Source organism: Triturus cristatus, chromosome 3_1, assembly GCF_964204655.1.
Source record: "Triturus cristatus chromosome 3_1, aTriCri1.1, whole genome shotgun sequence".
In the NCBI taxonomy this organism is placed as follows: Eukaryota; Metazoa; Chordata; class Amphibia; order Caudata; family Salamandridae; genus Triturus; species Triturus cristatus.
Window position 1 is genome coordinate 791,730,117 of NC_140583.1, and position 21,382 is coordinate 791,751,498.

The 21,382-nt window shown below is 48.0% G+C and overlaps 1 protein-coding gene across 3 annotated transcripts in view; it reads left to right on the plus strand.

Annotated features, from left to right (window-relative positions):
* RAB17 (RAB17, member RAS oncogene family) overlaps positions 1–21,382 on the plus strand; it is a 114,180-nt gene that overhangs the window by 4,980 nt on the left and 87,818 nt on the right. The window contains exon 1 of one of the 3 annotated variants that reach the window (XM_085645083.1): positions 18,779–19,002. The exons of the other annotated variants lie outside the window; for them this stretch is intronic. The gene's annotated coding sequence lies outside the window, so the exon portion shown is untranslated. Of the gene's footprint in view, positions 1–18,778; positions 19,003–21,382 lie in introns of those variants that run through there. 3 annotated transcript variants of the gene reach the window in all.

Here is a 21,382-nt window from a genome sequence, read left to right on the forward strand (position 1 = left end):
AAAGTGACAACCGCTGCGCACTGCGGGAGGTTTGGGGGGAGGGCAGAGGAGTAGAGGGGTCTTGAAGGAGGCGGGGCCTCCTTCAAAAAGCCTATATCTGCCGAGAAGCTCAGGTCCCCTGCCGCGGGGGCCCTGAGCGTCTCCTCTGCAGGTATGAGGTGTTTTGTGGAGACACAGAAATGATACTCAACATCAGATGAATACAATTTCTAATTCGATCTCTATTTGAGTTTGGTCGTGTGTCAGAATTAATTCTGAAAACATGCTAGACCTGTTAATGCAAACTCACACGAAGCAGCCCTTAAGGCAGCATCATACGTTTATTTGACTATGTACAACATGACACACACTCCCAAACAATGAATAATCTTGGTATTATGATTAGGGTTCCCGGTTTTATGGTATTTATTAGGTCTCGCTGGCTATCGCGTAAGCGATCGCTCAGCGAGACTCTAGTAAAGGGGCTCCCAAAAGTGCTCCCAAAAGCGGATTGCATGGCGAGCATGCGCACAATCACGTGCATCGTACCGTCATGCAATCCGTTTGGCATCCTACTTCAAAGGGTGCGCTCCCCCGCCTGGAATGCGCTCCCCCGCCCCTGACAAGCGCGCGCGCCACGCTCCGCCGGGCTTGTCTTGTTTAAATTGCTTCTGTCCTTTGACACAAATGCAGCGTTTCCTTTAAACAGAGTGCGCGCATCACTGCTTCTGCTATCCCCCCCACACAAATACAGCGCGTGATAACATCAAGGTACGCCCTGATTTAGTCAATGGCATACTGCACATTCCTTGTGCAGTTATCTTGTCAATCCCTTTCACTTTTATAAAGGGGGCAGGAACCTAACTTATACTCTGCCACCGGCACTATAAACACTTCGTTTCCACCGCGATTTCAGTTTTATAAAGGCGGCAGGCACCTTACTTACTTAGACTCGCCCACCGGCACCTTAAAAAAAGTGAAAAGGCAGTAGGCGCCTTACTTAAACTCCGTCTCCGGCACCTTAAAAGGCTGTCTGTGATTCGTCCACTGCCTGACAGCATTTACGCCCGTCGGATTTTCAATAAATTTTACTGCCATCAATTTTTTACTAAAAAAGTGAAAAGGCAGCAGGCGCCTTACTTAAACTCCGTCGCAGGCACCTTCAAAAGGCTGCCTGTGATTGCTCCACTGCCTGAAAGCATTTCCGCCCGTCGGATTTTCATTAAATTTTACTTCCGTCAATTTTTCTTGGGTTGATTTGTTTTTGGGAGGTTTTTTTAAGCGTGAAATCAACACAAAGGTTTTGGAGTGTTTTACACCAGCACCAGTTACATCACCCTCCCCCCTCGCCACAGCTGCTCCGTCGTCATCATTTACACGAGCACTACTTACATTCCTGATCCCTCGCCAAAACTGCTCTGTTTGACCTGCCCTAAACTCCACGCAAATAGGCTGTACATATCAGAGACTAACTGCCACCTCACTCAGCTCTTGTCCACAACACCTCAGGTTGGGGCACTTTTCGCTGCTCCAGGCCTATCCCAGTAATGTAGTTTTCTTCTGTTTTTACATCCAGTTTCATGTGTTGTTACAAATGCTTTTTTTTTTTTAACATTTTCAACAGCTGTGTGCAAACAAGCATTGGCATAGCCAATAGGTCTCGCCTTTGGGACCTTGTAAGTAAAAAAAAAAAAACTGAATTGTAAGACTTCACATTTACATTTACTGCATCCTAACTAAGAAAGTAAATGTAAACCTGGAGTCTTATACTTCAGTTTTTATTTTTGCTTACAAGGTCTCAAAGGCGAGACCTATTGGCTATGCCAATGCTTGTTTTTTTGTCATTTCCGTCTGTATTTATCCATATTTATTTTTTGTCAACTTTATCTGTATTTATCCATATTTATTACACATTTTAAAAAAAAGTAACGCAGAAACTGGTATATTTCCACATTTATTCAACCAATAAATATGCAGTCATGCTTGAATGCCTGCAAGGTTTCAGTGATATGAACACCTTTCAGAAGATAAATCAATGCACTTAGATGAAAATATGCACTTTTCACTATCACCCTTGTGCATAAGCACTGCTGTTTAAGCCTTTTTACTAAAAACACTTTCTTTTTTAACCCCTTACCTATCAATCCACACAGTTATTGGCCTGGTGGTCTTGGCAAAGTGTATTTAGAATCATTCAATAAAGACCCAATTTCCATTTTTATCCGCATTTAAAAATAAATACAGACAAGAAAATAAATGGTTTTCTGTCTATATTTATCTGTAAAAATCAGTAAAAACGTAAAACAGGGAGCCTTAATTATGATTCATGGGAACCATTAATGGTTAATACATTTATTTTCACTTTGAGGCAACTGCCACATTAGCGAATGATGTTTTCTAACTAAATATGCTAAAAATGTAATTTCTCACGCGACTGCTGTCTCTCACAGTTTGCAGAATCTATTCCAGTTATAAATGTCTAAGTTAAGTATGCAAAATAATAGTGCTGTTCCACTCTTCATAGATCCAGTCGGTCTCCAAGTCCTTAGAACCAATCGAGTTTTTTAAAAAACATATTTTATTAATCGATTGCACAGGTGTTACAGGACCCTGAATATCAGGGTCGACGACAGATTCACATTGTAGCATATCTCTATAGCAATCTATTTGTACATGTGCCATGCAAATATCTTGTATAAGAACAACCCCCCCCCTAACTCCCCCCACCCCATCCCCAGCGTCGCACCACATCTTTGGATTCCCCACCACAGCCCCAGAATCCCACAGCCACATCCCATTGTGTTAAGCTAAGTCCCCCGGGCCTCCCGTCTTGCCCAGCGCCCCTCCTTCTCGACCAGGCTTCCTACACATCTCCACAATTAATCCTCTTCTTCCACTGGCGGCTCCAACCACAGCCCCCGGTAGTCCGCCCACCGTTTCCATATTTTATAGTGTTTGCGTGGACATCCTCGGGCTACATATATGGGTTGTTCCAGCCCCATACAAAAATCTAGGCCGTTGTTCCATACTGTGATCGATGGAGCCCTAGGCGCCTTCCATGCCCTGGCGATATCCCTCTTTGCCAACGTAAGGCCCAGCCGTAGCAAGTGCCGCTTATATATGTTGCCCCCAATGCCCTCCATAACATGTAGCAATGCAAATCGTGGCGTACGCGGGATCTCCCACCCCAGCACCTCGGCCAGACAGGCCAGTACCCCCCTCCAGAATCGATCCAGCACTGGGCAGTTCCACGTAGTGTGTATAAATGTCCCCTCCTCCAGACCACACCGAAGACAGTCCGGAGCAGTAATCAAGCCCGCTCGGTACAGTCTGACCCGGGTAAAGTACACCCTGTGTAAGTACTTAAATTGTATGAGGCGCAATCTCATTGCTATAGCTGCCTCCCTTGGGGCTACCAGGGCCTCCCTCCAGTCATCCTCATCTAGGGCACCCACATCTATTTCCCAATCTCCCCGCAACTTCTGAAGCTTTGTGGAGCAGTGAATCACCAGGGCCTGATAGATCCTGGAGATTTGTTTGGTCTCCAGATCTCCCATAAAAAGCCGCGCTTCAAACGGGCTAAACTCTGGGAGCGACGTCAGACCCTCTAGGCTGGGGGACAATGCATGCCGCAGTTGCAGATATCTATAGAACTGTGATTGGGGCATAGAAAATTCCCTCTGCAAATCTTGAAATGATTTAAGTGTCGTACCACTCATGACATTTCCCAATGTCGAGATGCCTATATCGTCCCATCCACGGAAGCCTCTCAGCGCCATCAATTCTGGGAAGCGCCGATTACTCCAGAGGGGGGTCTCTTCAGTTAAGACATTCCACCAGCCCATCCGACGCAACGCCTGCCGCCAAATCAGGAAAACCACACGTGTGGCCGATGGTAGGCTATTGCACACTGATCCCGAGTACTGGATAGCGTGTATTGACGCAAGTCCTCCGCAATACGAGGATAGAAAACACGTTCTGAGTGCCACTCGCACTTTGCCTCCCTCCCACAGAAACTGCCCCAGCACTGAGTTCACCTGTCGGAACCATCGAGGCGGGATCGGGTATGGATAGTTTTGCAGTTGATACAGCAACTTGGATAGTGCCACCATCTTAAAGATTGCCGACCTGCCATACAACGTCAAAGGCATCCGAGACCAGGTCTTAAGATCCGTGCGAATCCTTTCCCATACTGGTGCTACATTGCGGGCCCAAGAGATCTCCAGGGTCTCTGAAAGGAACAACCCCAAGTATTTCAGTCCTCCCACCGCCAGCGCAATATCCCGTGCCCACGCACCGGGCCCCGGGCAGTCCCCCAGCTTCCACAGCGTGGAATTGGAGGGATTCATATATAATCCCGATGTTTCTCCAAAGATCTGCATGATTCGTAAGAGTCGCGGCCCCGATGTGTCTAACTCCGTGAGGAAGAACAGGACATCGTCAGCATATAATGCGATTCTGTCCGACACCTCCGAAGACCACTCAAAACCCCGGATCTGTGCATCGATACGCACCCACGCCGCCAATGGCTCCATGGCCAACGCAAACAGGTACGGGGACAGGGGGCATCCCTGTCGCGTGCCCCGTTGTATGGGAAAGACAGGAGATGTCGCCCCCGCCACCCGCACCGCCGCCGTCAAGTCTGTATAGAGGAGCTGGAGATAAGACAGAAATCTCGGACCCAGATTGAGTCGGCGCAATAAGGCAAACAGATATACCCAGCTCAGGGAATCGAAGGCCCTATCCATGTCCGCCAGCAGTAATGCCGCCCCCTCCCCAGTCTGTCGAACCGCCGCCACCGCCACGTGCGCCCGCCTTATATTGTGTCTAGTGGCCCTCCTAGGCATGAATCCCACCTGATCTGGATGTATAAGAGCCGATATATGGGGCAAAAGACGAATAGCTAGTGCTTTGGCCAGGATCTTCGCCTCTACGTTGAGGAGGGAGATAGGCCGATACGAGGCCTGTTGATCTGGGGGCCGGCCAGGTTTAAGAAACACCACCACCTCTGCCTGTCTCCAGTCTGGGGGAAGTATGCCCCTCTCCCTGGCCTCTTCCACTACAGCTTGGTAGTAAGGGGCCAGTTGTGTGTTATAGCGCTTGAAGAATTCACTCGGAAACCCATTGGGCCCAGGCGCTTTCCCAGAATTAAGTTCCCCCAAGGCCGTGCTGAGCTCTTCCTCTGTCAGTGGAAGGTCCAAACGGTCCCTTGTCTCATCCGATATCTGTACAGGGGGTAGGTCAGCTAGGAATTGCTCTATGGTGGCCGCCGGCAGGCACTTCCGGGGAGCATAGAGCTCCGTGTAATAGGCAGCAAAACTGTTGGCTATGAGGGGTGGGTCCGTGATCGGAGCTCCTGTATCATCTAGTAAGCCCGGAAGGGTCTGAGCGTGAAAGGCGCCCTGGCATAGCCTGTAAAGCATCGTCCCGGACTTGTCCCCCCACTGATAAATCCTGCTACGCGTCGCCAGCCAAAGCTGTCGGGCTTCATCCATAAGAAGGGCTGCACATGACCATTGCACTTGGAGCATGTGCCTCACCCACCGTCTTCCTCCATCCTCTCTAGCTTGTCGCTCGAGTGCCTCAACGGAGGCCTCCGCTCGCATCAGTTCGTCCCTGCGCTTGCGGCGAGCCGCCGAGCTCAAGGAAATGTCCACCCACGTACGATTGGCTTCAAGGCCTCCCACAGAGATCCCACCCTTGACACCGATCCCTCATTAGAATCAAAGTAATGGGCAATAGCTTCCCTCATGTGAGTACTATAGGCTGGATTCTGTAGGTGCCATGGTGATAAACGCCATCTGAATGGCTGCCGCCCTCTGCCTATGGCCAGCTCAAGGGACACTGGAGAATGATCTGATAGGCCGCGGGGGAGAATTTCCGCGAGTACCACTCCACCTGCTCGCGCCCGGGGAAGAAATATATAATCCAGCCTCGAGAAGGTGGCATGGACCGCCGAAAGATATGTATATTCCCGCCTATCTCCGTGTGTCCATCGCCAAACATCAACCCAGTCAAGACTAGTCACTAGGGAACTGAGTTTCGTGGGGCCACCTCTCCGCTCACTACCGTCCCCCCCGCTCCGGTCTCTGGCCAGATCCATAACATCATTCCAGTCCCCTCCCACGATAGAGAGCACATCTGGCATATCTGCCCAGAGGGCCAATAGCCTCTCCACAAAGGACCACTGCAAGGGGGGGGGGGCGTACACACTACCCAAGATCACGGGGACTTCCCCAATCGTATCCCTGAGGAATATATAGGGGCCCTGTGGGTCAATCCACTGCTGCGTGTGCACATATGGGACCCTACGATGAACCAGTATCGCTACCCCTCTAGACCCCCTCGCAAACCCTGCATGAAATATCTGGTGATAGCCATATCTTTGCAAACATGGGGTCTTCGTCCCCAAGAGGTGCGTCTCCTGCAGCATAAGGATATCCGCCCGCGCCCTCTTAGCCTGATGTAGTATTGCCCCTCGCTTAATTTTATCAAGTGCCCCCCTCACATTCCAGCTTATTATGCGGAGGGTACCCGGGACTCTTGTGACCCCAACCTGTTCGCTAGCCATTGGGAATGAACCTCATCTCCCTCCCCCATAGAAAACTGCAGCTAGATGTAGGACCAATGTCGGAAACCCACCATGAAAGTGCGACGTGGAACCAATAACTATTCCCCCCAAACAAACCCCCCACCCCATACCTCAATAACACTGAAGCATCTGTCGCGGCAGGGCAAGCACCCACCTCCCAACCGGGGAAGCGGCACCGACCCATCCAATGGATCCCAAACTCCCAGCCCATGCTCTTCAGGCCAGCTCCCGACCCGGACTAGCCCCGGCGGAACACCAGCCCACCCCATTGTTCCCCCGACCATAACTTCTCAAGCACTATGAGAAACACATTAGGGGCCCAAGAAAGCCCCACCCCCCCAACTCCAGCCCCAAGCAGCAGAGTTACAGACATCAATGTCCATGCCCTGGAGCATCTCCTGCCACGGCCCCACCCGACCCCGAGCGCCGCCTGGAGCGCGACCGTCTGTCCCCCAACCGCTGCCGTCTCTTCGAATCCTTGCGGGCCGCCTCTCCGGAAGAGGAGTCCGACTCCCTGCCAGGAGGCGTATGCACTCGTTTCCGCGCAGTCTCATCAGCCCACTTGAAGACCTCCTCCAGAGTATCGAAGAAGTGAGTATGGGACTGATACACTACCCGCAGGCGAGCCGGAAACAGCAGAGCATATGGTAGCTTAAGGTCTCGCAGGCGGGCCTTCGCGGCCATGAAGGACTGCCGCTGCTGCTGCACCAGACGGGTATAGTCAGGGAATATCGAGATGCGTGCATTTTCATAGTGCAGTGGCTCTTTAGCCCGGGCCTGTTTCAGAATGGCATCCCGGTCCATATAGTTCAGGAATCTCGCTATCACAGGTCTGGATCGTGCCCCCAGCGGCGGCTTCTGCATTAACGCCCGGTGGGCCCGCTCCACCACGAAGCAACGTGACAGCGCGTCTGGCGGGAGCCAACCCTCCAGCCAGTGTGTAAGGAAGCGTTCCATATTACCCGCCTCACATCCCTCCGGAAAGCCCACGAATCTCAGGTTGTTCCGCCGGGCCTGTCCTTCTGCGTCCTCCACCCGGAGCGCCAATCCCCGCTGCATCTTTTCCATGGATGCCATTTTTTGCTTCAGCGTGGTAACATCATCCTCAACCCCTGAGATCCGGGTCTCCGCCTCTGTGTTGCGACACACTGCATTGCATAAATCTTGGCGCAGCAATGTAACATCCGACCCAACCACCCCGATCTTGGCATCCAACATATCTCTGGATTGAGTTATGGCCGCCATCAGGGCCACGTTATCCGGAATAGTCTCCGATGGGCCCCCGGCCGCGCCAGCCACCGCCCCGGGACCAGTGAATTTATCAATTGGGCCACGGTGCGTGGAGCCGCCACCTTTATCCCTCGGCATGTCTTTCTCTGGGGATCTCCAACCAAATTAGTCACAGCGGGGCCTAACGCCGGAACAGCCACCCCAGGCTCAAGAAGTTCCCTCCAGGGGGCCAAGCTCCACGGACCCACGCGGAGGTAGGTTCACAGAATCGGTACAGTCCTGCCAGATTTTGGGCGACCTCCCCGAGTTCCCGGACAACGATCGACCAGGATCCTCCAGACCGGTCGCCTTCAACGAGGCCGTCCCCCAGGCCCAGGGCCACAATGCGCCACCGCAACTCAGCCGATCTCACCAGCAATGGCGCGCCACTATGGCAGTCCGCAGGGTCCCAGGCGCTGCCCCGTACGTGTCGGGCGCCCCGATACCATCACACTCCGCTCCTCCTTATAGGGGCAGCCCCCCGATCCATCGCAGGCATCACTCTTCCTCCCTGCTTACCTCCGCGGCCTGATCTGACCGCCGCAAAAGCGATCGCTGCTCCGCCCAGGCCGGCACTCACCTCCAGAGGTAGGCCCTCGCCTCTAGTCTGCCGCGAGTATCTGTCCACACGCAGTTAGCCTCCTGCAGGCGGGTGCGGATCAGAACCCAGTCAGGCAGCGCCTCCGTGGCCCACCACGTCCAGGGGGCCCCTCAGCACCGTTACTCCAGGCCGTCTCTCCACTACTCCAACTCTCAGCCAATGGGCCCCGCGTTGGTGGCCGTGATGACTCGCAGCGCTGCTTCTCCGCTAGTCCGCTGCGCCTCAGTGCGCGGCGCCAGGGCCAGTCCCCGCCATCAGGCCCTCCGCTACCGTCACCACTCTCTCGTCGTCAGGCCGGTCCCTCTCAGCAGAGCACCCGACCCCCAGTGGTGCGATCGGCCCCGTCACCTCCTCCACTGCGGATCTCAGGCCACCAGCGTCACTCGCCGCCGATCAGGGCCGGGCACACTGCGATCCGCCGCCGCCAGGGGCCGCCCGGAGGCAGCACTCGAGTCCCCTGCTGCAGCAGCGTCCCTAGGTCCGGGCCGCGTGCGGCGCGACTCCACCGCCGGTAGCGCACCCGGGCACCCAGAGCTCCGTCGGTCAGCTGTGCGGGGGGGAGATGCCCCTACACCCCCTTCCGACTCAATGTGTGGCCGGGGGGACCAGGATATATGAGGATATTGCCGCGGGCTGGACGAAGCTCAGCTAACTCGCGTCCGCCATTGCAGCTCGCTTAGCCACGCCCCGAACCAATCGAATTTTGTAAATTATGGGGCTAACAGACACGGGATCCCCCAAAAGCAACATTTCTGTGAAAAAGCCAAAGGTTCATAATTCAACAAACATACACTTTTGTAATCCCACCTACTTCTTGGCTGTGCTAGCAGTACCAGTCCAGAATCCCTTGAACCATTCATTTGTGATGGACCTGTTAATTGACCCCAAACAGTAATACCTTTTGACATTGCTAGGCTTCAGTCTGTTCTTCCTCAAAGGCAAAGCCCACCAAATAGCATTTTTTTCCTCTTACTAGCTAGAAAGATTTCATCTGACTACCTGACATATTTCAACTATGTGTCAGAATGTCTTATGGGTGAAGGGGGCCATGGATCAAGTTAGAAGGCTAAAAACAAGTGAAGGATGGAACGCTTGAATTAATCTCACCCGCTGGTAGTTGCTATTCTGCACACCATGCCACCTCAACTTGAACCCAACCATATGCAAATCATTCTTGACCCTGCTCCTCATGAGAACAGTTCAGTCTGACCGTCCATACCAGGTTCTCCCTGAACTAGAACTCAAGAAACCCAAGACCGTTTTACCCCTTGTTAGGTCTCATCAGTTGGGTATAGATTAGTTCCAGTGGCACAGTACCCACAGGTTCTATGTTTGACATACCCGTCCCACTTAGAGCGTCACACTGGTGTATACAAAAAGTGGTGGATGGAATTCTTGAATTAATCTCAGTCACAGGTAATTCCTCGATGCCACATCCCAGTTCATTGTTATTTTGCACAGCATGCCACCTCAGTTTGGATCCAGCCATATGTAATCAGTCTTGACCCTGCTCCAATAGGAACAGTCCAGCCCGAACTGCACGGCCAGGTCCTCCCTGAACTTAAGCAACACATGACCAGTGTCTTCCTTATTAGGGCTCATCAGTCGGGTCTAGCTTTGTTTCAGTTGGACATTATGCATGAGACCCAGTTCTGGGCCTACCAGTCCCACTAAGGGCATCACACTGTAGTATACTAAAAAGTGATGGATGGAATGCTTGAATTAATCTCAGCCATTGGTAATTATTCGAGGCCGCATCCAGTCTATCGTAATTTTGCACACAATGCCACCTCAGTTTGGACCGAGCCATATGCAAATCAGTCTTGATTCTGCTCTATTAGGAACAGTCCTGTGCTACCTGAGTGATAGGATTCAAGTTGTACCTCACTGATGTGAACTAAGTAGTCTGTAACCGGTCTGAGGTTGCTTGTGGTCACTTCTGGGGGGGCATCACCTAGCAGTCTGGAACATACTTTTCCTATGAGAAAAAGGGTCGGTAATGCTTTGCATAAGGTGGGCCTTTGTCTACAGTGGCACACTGGAATGTGGCCCGAGTGATTACCAGTGGCTGAGATTAATTCAAGCATTCCATCCATCACCTTTTTATTGTTACAGTTCATGCCATAAGTGTGACGGCTGTGTCCAGACGTGGGTGGAGCGCTCACTGTGTCATCACATTCAAGCTGTTCTTCCCTGGTGAGGCCTAAACAAGTCAAAACCGGTCTGGGGTTGCTTCTGGTCCCTTCTGAGGGGGGTTGACCTTGCAGTTTGGAACATACAGTTCCCAACCGAAATAGGACCGGTACTTGTTTGCATAAGTCAGGCCTTTGGTTAGAGTGGCATGGCGGGGTCAAAAAATGATGGACTGGAACACGACCCACGCGATTATCAGTGGCTGAGATTAAGTCAAGCCTTCAATCCATCACTTTGTTGTTGTTCCATGAATCAAGTAAGGGCGTCAGTCGATCATGGGATAAAAATGTGTAATTTTCGACAATTCATTGTGAATATCAATGGCTTTCAGTTCCTAAAGCCAGTTTTCCTTTTGTCTGACCACGTGCCAGCATCTACTGGGTAATATAAGCAAACCACTTATTTAGCTTACTTTCAAATGATTTAATTTCGGTAACTCTATAATTATCTTTCTGGTCAAGGCCTTATCCAGGAAATCTCAGCTCTCTATTTTTATTAAAGTGTTAATTGCAAGTTTAAGTTTTCCACCTCTCTCTACAAATGTCTGTAACAGGAGTAATCATTTATATATGCCCAACCCATTAGATAGTCGACCTACCTTCATTCTCTTTAAATTCAATGATCTTAAAACCCCTCTCTAGTTCTTTCGTCTTTAGCTTCCTATGGAGCAGAACGCCATTCTACAATTCATATAAAAATATTTGTGTGTCCTGTGCAGACTGCTGAGCGTTTGATGTGAAGTGTTTTGTCCTTCAGCGTGCTTACACTGCCCTTATCTGGTACTTTGGTTAGACTGTTAGCCATAGGCAATATTGATCCCCTTTTAGGCAATGTCTTATTTTTGTAAAATGAGGTGGAAAATGGATTTCTCTAATTCTATTTCCATTGTTTTGGATAGAAGCTATATTGCAAATAGTCACCTTAGTTTTCTTTTGCATGTTAAAAGAATCAGCCATAATCATTCTTGTCTGTAAATCGATTTTTACTTTCCTAACAGATTCCAAGGAGCTTCATTCTTGAACCTAAAAATATTTGTAAATTTTGATTAAATATGGGTTTAGCATTTTAGAATATATAGTGCAATTTGTTGGCCATCAGAGGACGTTTAAACATCACTCATTTTACCCCCTAAGAAGTTATTGTAACATAGGAGCGACCTGGATGAGTGACCACTTTTACAGCAGATGTTGTTTATGTTTTCAACTGCATTTCTATCAATTTTTTAAACCAATTCCATCTATAGTTTATTCTTGAACCTTTATGTAGGAAGGGGTAGGGTTCAAAATTTGTGTTCTTGATTATCAATATTTTTGTTTTCGAGATTCAACATTTTATTAAAACGAATGCCTTGATATTTCTCTTGGAATCTGGATAAAAAAAGATTCCTCTATTTAGCTGCCACCTGATGGGTAATACTGTGGAGAGTGATTGCTGAAGTCAGCAGCAAATTCTAGCTGGTAATGTTAGTGGAAATGACAAAGAACATTGGGTGTTTGGGAATGCATCTGAGTGGAAAAATCATCACTGCTTTCAAAATGTGATATGGTTGGAGAATGAAGAAGATGCACCTAACTAGGTAGTACTGGTGTGCTATTTTTAGGTCTCGGCTGCGAAGGCTGCGCTTGCGCAGTCTCGCTCCGAGATTTAATGACTTGGAGAAGAGGGGCTTGAACCCGCCCCTCTTCTCCCCTGTTGTCCATTGGCTGGCCTCTTGAATGCTGGCCAGCCATTGGAGAAGAGGTCAGTCATTCAGATTAGGCCCCGTCCTTTTCGGATCGGGGGGCGTGTTTTTTGCAAGAAGTCTCAAGGAGGAGACAACAGCAAAACACGCCCCCGAATCCGAAAATGCCGCTGCCTTTCTCCGAGGCATTTCTGCTCTGCCTCGGAGAAAGGCAGTCGTGTGCTCGTCCGCTCCCCCTGCGTCCGGTGGCCAAATGTTACAGGTATGAAAGGGCTACGCGCGCCATCGTTGAAAGTAAGTAAGCACACGGAAGACAATGCGACACTACGAGTGCTTTTCATTGTCGTGCGTCTGCACTACTCATGTTTTGAGGTGCTGCAGCCTCGTTCACTTATGGGTTCGAACAAGGCCAGGCAAAAGTGTGCTAATTTGTCTCACTTAGGAAGTGGCGGGGCTGAAGAGATCGATCTTTGTAGAAGATTAAAGCCCTGGCACATAGGCTGATCGTGGCTAGCCTTTAAGCAGGGCATTGATCAGCCTGTGTATTTTCATAAACGATTTAGAGAATGTATTAAGTGTTCGACTGCTTGTGTGGGCTTTACGTGTCTGTTAGGGGCTTGGGGGTACACGTCTTATTCACATCTGTACACTGCGGTGCTGCTACTCTCAACCTCTCCCCAAGTCCAGGTAAACTAAGGTTACTCTGGTGGCGTCTGGCTGCCCCGCTGGACTCCGCGGCAGCACTGACCTGTTGACATCTCGGCTTCAAATGGTGTTTGTTGCCAGAGGGGTTTCTTCTAATTGCACCAGAAGCAGAGGCAGTCGCCGCCATCAGCTAATGCAAACTACAGCCCTGCAGCCACAGCCCGAAGCCCATCACGCACTCCAGTCACAAGGGACCCGCTAATTTCCGGACTGCGTCTCCCCAACTGCTCCTTAGCACTAGCCCCCCTCTACACTCTCACATTACGCATTTGGGAGAGGATATGGTCCGTCGGCTAGACTGCCGACTTTGGTGCTGGAAACCCGGGTTCGAGCCTATGGGTCGCGTCCACATCCTGTGATTCTGGGCAAATCACTTCATCTCCCCGTGCCTGAATGTGTACTGTAAATACGGTGCTCGTGTAAAGCGCTCCAATACCTTCGGGTCGAGTTTGCGCTATATAAATATGCAACAACAACAAAAAAAACGCTAGACTCTAACCAATAGGAGTGTCGGACTCTCGCAGATGCTGGTCTGCCTCACATAGAAGCCATAATCTCCCTCCCAATTGGCTGTCTGTGCCAACGAGAGCCAGGGGTAAACTCTAATCACGGAAAGAGCCCGTTCTCCACTGTGGCTCATCGCATTAACGTGAGCTCGTGGCAGTGCTGGGAGTTTCCCAGAATTAGTTTAATCGTAATCCCTGTTGACTGATTTTGAAGGGCTGTGTTTATGTGGTATACAAACCCCAGTGATCAAGTATAACCGCCGATTTTTTTATTAAATAAGTGTATCTTCTCTTGAGCGTCTCAAGGGAATGCTTCCGTTTCACACTAACCTGCGGTCCTGCAAGAGGGAGGGGAGCCAGGGCCCCGATAGTTATCTTGCAGGGTGACAGCGGTGTGCGGCTCAAATCTGTCAGTGTTTGTGAAGGAGTATTTGGAAATAATTACTGCACGCCTCCAAGCGTTGACATACTTTGCCCAGTTGTTGCATCATCTCATTTCTTGTGTTGTTTGCCGCCTCTGTAGACGTTGAAATTAATATTTTCCAGATACAGCGATGATCCGTTCCAAATCAAGTGCTGAGTCACTCCATTGCGAGTGATTAGCAACGGTTGTCATTTCAAAACCCTTATTAACCGGCCTTGACGAAGCCAATAGGCCCCTTCACATGAGCGCCTTTGGCAATGGATTTTAGCTGCTGTGCTCTAATGCACTTTTTTAATATTATAAAAACGAACAAACGGGAGTGGGTTGGGGGACAAGTCAACAGAGGCAGGGCTGGAGAGGAGGACGTGGATGGGATTAGGACATACAAAATGTGGAAGCACACGGACAACGGAAGGTAGACGCAAGAGCGAGGGAGGCAAATGGACAGTGGAAAGAGTTTGAGGTAGCAAGCGGAACGGAGATCCGACGGAAGGGGTAGGGGCAGCAGGTTGACTGCAGAAATTGGGCCAGAGGGGCTGAGGAAGCAAACTGACAACTGTGGGTGGGTGGAGCCGGGGAAGCAAGCTGACAGCGGATCGTGGGTGGGACTGAGGAAGCAGGCTGGCAAGGGAGGATAGTGTTTAAACAAAAAGTACAAAGTAGCTCCTGAAAAATAAGCAGTGGAAGGACACAAGTTGTGCCCAGGGGAGAAACCAACAGAAGAGGAGGAAGAAAACGCCTACAAAAGCTTACAAATGAGAAGCTATCAAATTACAGTGACAATGAAGCCAACCAATGGCAAGCACTTGGTGTGCTCTAAGCCTAGTGTAAGCTAACGAGATGTCTCGTAGCAGAAAACTATGCGCTGTCTTAGGCAAGAACTAACAAGCATTTACAATGCAACGGTCTCGGCATTGTTAAAGTTAGAGGTATTGGCATTGCTCATGACATTATTTTTGTTTATGTTTTTGTTTTTAAAACATGTAGAGAAACGGCATTGTTGTTTACAATGTCAATAGCTTAGTCAGTGTGTGTGTAGGTGGCTCTGTGTGTGGGTGCGAATGCAATAGGTCTCGCATTTGAGAGTGATTAAGCTATTGACATTGTAAATAACAATGCCGTTTCTTTAAATGTTTTAAAAACAAAAACATAAACAAAAATAATGTCATGAGCAATGCCAATAGCTCTAACTTTACCAATGCCGAGACCATTGCATTGTAAATGCTTGTTTAAATAACCCTTCACTACACTCGGAATTGATTAAGGGGGGTTACAGTTGGGAGTACAACTCAGCAGCAGGAGCAGTCTGGTCACTTGACCTCATGGGTACTTGGTCAAGCGGAGCATCTTTCTTCCTTTCTTTTTGTTCCATCCGCTTGGCTTCAGCGCTGTCAGATCTTATGCCCCTTCAGAATGTCGCCTCTGGCACCAGTTTCAGAGGGTGATGCAGGGTGCCCGGCTGGAAGGAAGGATATTAAACAGGAGTTTCTTATCACATTGGCTGACCAGAGAAAGCATCATTATTCTGAAGGAGAAAGCATAGCTATCTTTAGATCTCCTCCTATCCACAATGATCACTTTCCCAGTGTTTGTTGTCAGAGTTTTCCAATCCAGGATAGAATCAGTCTTATTTCCTGTGATTTCTATCTAAACCATGTATTAGGATGTTTGGATTAGAGAAGGTTGGGTCAAAACTCTAGTATCCCTATTTTTCATCATGTTTGTCACCCACTTGTTAACTATTTTGGTCCCTCATTTTTTTTGCAGCAGCATTCCTTGCTTGATTTCCATTGTCAAAGACCACACGCTGGGCTCTTTAGCATGCCTGTCTCAGCCTCGTTTTGGTGCCTTGCAATTCAACACTTGTATAATTAATCATTTTCAATCAAGAACTACCAATATTGTCATGGCGGTTTTTTAGGACCTTTGTTGCTTTTTCCCCCTAACTTGGACGTTAATGAGACACTTGACACCTTTCACATGCATACTGAGAGCAGGGTGGCGCTGTGGCTGCTGAGAGTTGTTTTTAGGTCTCGCGTGAGCCAGCGCTTTAGCGCTGCTCTCGCGAGAGCTTTTGTAAAAGGGGGATCTGGAAGTGCAAACTAGTGCTTTTCAGGCCTCCAAATACAGTGCATGTGCGCCAGGCGCGCGCACCATTTGGCAGCCTGAAAGCACTAGTTTGCACTTTCAAATCCCCCCGTTACAAAAGCTCATTTTGCGGCCGCTTTGATGAGAACATCAAAGCTGCCGAAAGTGCTCACCATTTGCCACCCCCTCCCTTATCCCACTTCCCTCTCAATGGCGACAGCTTGTTTACAATGTTGGGTTGATTCTTGTGTGGTAAACTGCCTATAGTAGCCTAGAGACAACTTAGCTCGAAAACTGAAGATACCTGACGTGCATATATACAATGAAACCAGAGGCTGCAGCAACTCTATCAATAAAACAGAGCGACAAAGGGAAGGGATTTTTACTGTAATGAAGCTAAATTACGCAACGTGGCATAGTAGCGTAATCTCTGGCTTTTCATTTAACAATCAAAATGTAAAATGCTGAAAATCACATGAGATTACGCCAGTGTAAGCCACATTTCAGCCAGGGTTAGCTACAATCGTTCTTCTGAAGTGCTTGCTTTTGACATCTGATGTGCCAGGAAAGTCATGAATTTCAGTCCTGACAACACGAACGGAGACTTTCATCCTCCAGAGTTCAATAAATTGAGCAGCATAGGAATGAAAAAACTCTAGTATGACGTACTATTTAGAAACAAGTTACTTATTTGTTTAGGTACAACCAATGTGTCAATTTAATAAACAGCTGAACTGTATAAATAAAGAAGCATGTTTAAAAACAGTGATGATGGCTTTTAGAATTTTCTGTGTAAAAATATATTTCAAAACTGTGACATTATTAAGTGCATTACTAAGTGGTTTTAGACAACAAGTAAATAATAGCATGTTGAGTCCTTTATCACTTTCAGCGCATTTGAGAGTAAAATATGCCTTAGCTTCCTGAAAGCCAAATCTGTTGGGCCTAGTCTTGTTAGTTATATGTTGCCCAGATGAATGATACGACCGGCTTACACACCAGAGGGCTTACAGAATTCGTAACTGGCTTCACTTGTTTTTATCCAGGTGGCATATGACATGGCCCAGCTCTGCACAGATTGTTACAATAGACGTCTTTCCAAGGTGTGCACCAATAGTGTGCAACAGGTTCAGGGTGAATTCGTATAGCATACGAGGCACGTGACCATAATATGCATATGTACATCACTGTGGCTTATTGGGAACACACTTTTATAATGTATGTATACGTATATAGGGCAGTAAAGGGGTTAAGGGCCCGATTTAGTTGTTGTAGGATGGATTACTCTATCACACACACGACGGATATCCCTACTGCTGTATGACAGGTGCCATAGACTATAAAACGTTTGTAAAATTGAGTTAATAGTGTTTGGGTTGAGAGAGGAACTCTGAAAACATCCCCTCTGATCTGATTTCATGGCCAGTGTCCTGTCCCAGCTCAAACAATTAAGAGGTCTCGGACTTATTTTAGACAACCAGTTAACCAAGATTCCACAGGAAATGCAGGTTACAAAATCCAGATTTGTTCACCTCAAACTATTAAAGGAGGCACCGAAACAGGTATCTCTTATTTATAGCAAGTGTTTACATAAGCCTTGGCTACACCAATGCCACATACCCGAGAATGTGGCTAAATCTTCTTAATCTACTATGGTGAATTCAGAACACTGCCCCCACATGCTCCCAGAGTGGGCAATATAGGCCATGACCCACAAGCCCTGCCATGGTACATTGGCACCGGATTGAACAAGGATTGGCAAAGCTTACAGGTGTGGCTTGCGTTTTGAGTCGTGACTTCAATATTTTAACAAGCATTTACAATGCAATAGGTCTCACATTTATGCGAGTTTAAGTTATTGGCATTGTAAATGACAAAGCCTTTTATTTATGTTTTAAAAACCAAAACATAAATAAAAGGCATTGTCATTTACAATGCCAATAGGTCAAACTCACGTAAATGCGAGACCTATTGCATTGCAAATGCTTGTTTCCTTTGAAAATCTAGAAGGGAACAAGAGAGACCCTCTCAGCTCCCTAATGCATGCTTTCAGGGACCTGGGAGGGTCGATAGGGTAGGAGCAGGATGGACTGTGTGCAGTGAACTGGAAGGGAGGTCATTTTAGTTGTATATAGGAAGCCAGAAATTCTGGGCATTGTATGGCTTTATCGGGGAGGCTGACTGGCTGTTGTTAGTTACGGACTAGTATTGTACGAAGTCAGAGCTATGCTGTTTCAGGCCATCTTTAGTCTCTTTCTCCATCTTGTGGCTAGTTTTAGAATTGCAGCCATTTTATTTTATAAACCGAAGCCTTACACCAGTGATACTCAAAGGTCAGGAGAGCGGCATGCGGGCCCCAGGCCGTACGCGACCCCCAGGCGGCCCTCCTGACCTTTACGTGCGGCCCCCTGGGCAGCAGCACTGGGCTGCTGTTTACTGGACTCACCACTAACATGAAAAAAATGTTAAATATAAAGCTAGCGCTAATTTAAAGGTTAGTTGCAGTTAGGGAAAGTAAGTAACCAGGCTATTAACTTTAGGAACACCTTCATTTTTAGGGCTCGCACAGCTCGCGCAGCGCGATACCTCATGTAGGGGGATCTGAAGCTAACCACACACTCGTGCGTGTGGTTTTGCTTTCGCCGGCTGCAATTGGCTTTAGAGTGTTTTTTTAAAAAAAATAAGGCATGCAATTGGGCAAAGGTGGGCGCATGTCGCACCTTTTCTCCGCCCATTCCCATTGGTGTCTATTACGCGCAGCAGCGCGCGTTCGCCTCGCTGCCGCGCTCCCTCGCCCCCGCTCCTCCACCACTGGCTTCGATTCCGTGCTTGGATTAAATGTACTCGATGGCCCCCTTGCCCATTTCTGTGTCCCGCTATGGAGTTGCTGCCACGGAGTTCGCAGAAGTTCGCCTCAATACTGGGAGCGATTTTTCCGTCGCCGTTGTACACGCGCTTCGAGTGGTATGTAGACTACACAGAGCTTTGCAGGGTGCTGCAGAAGTACATTAAAACGAGGGACAAGGTGTATTCCTAACCCCAGAGACTTTTGCTTTTCTTCTGGTGCTGCAATTTCTGTTAAAAACCAGGATAATTCTATGAATGTGCTACTCACTTTTCCTTCCACGTCATGGTGCTGTTGACACATTTTTTTCCCGTCAGTTATTTGTACGATCTCCCTCAAACCCAACAGTCCCTGCTGGCTTAATACATAGTGCTATGCGCTGCCTCAAAGTTTACTTCAGTGCGCTGTACAGTTAAAAATGAAAAACAGATTTTTGAAGCATGAATCAAGTCACTTGTGCGGCCGGATCCCCCTGCCTGATGTTTCTTACTCTCTACCATCAGTTCTGTGGTCTAGTCAAAGGCTAGCCTGAATAACTCCTTTCTAGGTCGAGCGTTACAGAAAGTACAGCTGTCTGTCAGGTTTCAAAAGGCATATTGTGGCGGACTTACCAAGAATATACAGGGGCTTCGAGGCTGCTCAATGCTTACCATTAGTTGACTTCCCAGTCTCTCTCGTTTGCCTGCCAGAGTGGCCACAAATCAAACACACATGCAAGGCCTCCTCTGACGCAGCTGCTGCGACGCACAACTCTGCCGTTTCAGGGAACACAAGTACTCTCTACCCTCTTCCTTGTGCAGGAAGCGCCGGGTTGAGGATGCTCGCGACAGCACGAGGACCTGCAGGTTCCCCCTCTGCATCCCTCAATTACGCCGAGGATGGTGGTTATGGTCGTTGTAGCTGAGCGTGGGGCAAAATAGTGGTGCATGTAATGTGCTCCTTTCTTTACAGCCTTGTTCGGTTTTCTCAGTGATTTGGTTGTCTGGCACGATCTGCCGTGTATTTTATATTTTTACTGAGGACCGTAGTTCTTGCCTGGTGGTCTTGAAGGCGTTCATGGTAGTGCTTTAGTTAAAAAAGTATTTGCCCCCTCGCCCCCAAAGTGTAGTCAACGTCTGTCTTTAACTAGAACATTCTAACTAGCGAGTCAAAACATTCCCGTAACCTGGCACCTTAGCTGTCTCAGGTAAGAAGTCTTCTTAGTGTTTTCAGTAACTTCTGATCTGCCTAAACTAGAAAAGAAATGTTGCACATGGTGGATTATGTGGCATGTGTGGAAAATGTAGATGCCACAGAATTACATAACACAAGTTTCTGCCAATATTTACCAACAATGTCCTTAGAGTGATATGAAATGAACTGGACAGGCAGTTACATTTGTAGTAGCAAAATACACACATTGTAGCTGGAGTTCTCATTTGAGATTTTTGAAGGTGTGACATTTATGTCGTGTTTCCCACGTGACTCAGTGAAACTGCTATTGTGTCAAGTATCGAAAACGGAACTTTACAAACATTTTGGTTGCTGTGTGTTAATGTGCTGACGCCTCTGATGTCTGTTCTCTTTTATCTTTTTTATCTCGCCTCCGTGCCAGGTTCTATCCCGGTTATTGTATAATTTAATAGTTATTGTATAATTTAATAATTTGTGTATTGCATATCGTATGTAAACCATTTTTATTGAACATGCATGTGTCACGGATAATTGTAAATACACTTTTGCCTTTTAAGATCTTACTATAAGATAGAGTAAACCTTGGTGGGGGTCGGCATGAGGCGTAATGATGACAGTCGATGTTCAGCATGCCAGTGTCATGGCACGCGCCACACACACATGTGCACGTGCGCCCAGTCAGTCAGTCAGTCAAAATTACTTTATTCGGCTCAAATCAAGAACCATAAAAGTGCAAAACATCACAATATATACAATAAATAACATTTAAAATAAGCATTTACACATGATTTTAAAACACTACTTAAAATAAGACTAGGTCGGGTTTAATCAAAGTTCACAATTAATTTTAAACAACACTATGTCCACTTGATTTTTTTCCTTAATCTCATCGCAATAGCCAAAAAATTTGCTATATTAAAAATCTCCCAAGTAGTACCTAGCAGCTGGAGATACAAAAGAGCAGGTTTGACTTGTCTGAATCCTTTGTTCTTAATAAGAGGGATGATGAACTTTTTGCGGAGAGGGGACAAATGTTTACAAAAGAAAATAAAGTGGGCAGTATCCTTGAGGGAGAATCTGTCGCAAGAACAGATCTCCAGGTCCCTGTCCTTCATCCAACCAACAGAATCAGTGAGCAAAAGATGGTATTTGTTCAGTCTAAACCTTGTCAATAAAAAGCGATGATTCATGTTATTCACTATGGTCAAGTAAGGTTCAATGCTGCCTGTAGTTATTAATAGCTGATGGGCCTTTACTGTGGGTTTTGTTAGCTCCTTTTCTTCTCTGGCTAAAGTAATTCTAAGCTTGTGTGTGTCTTTTACCCAT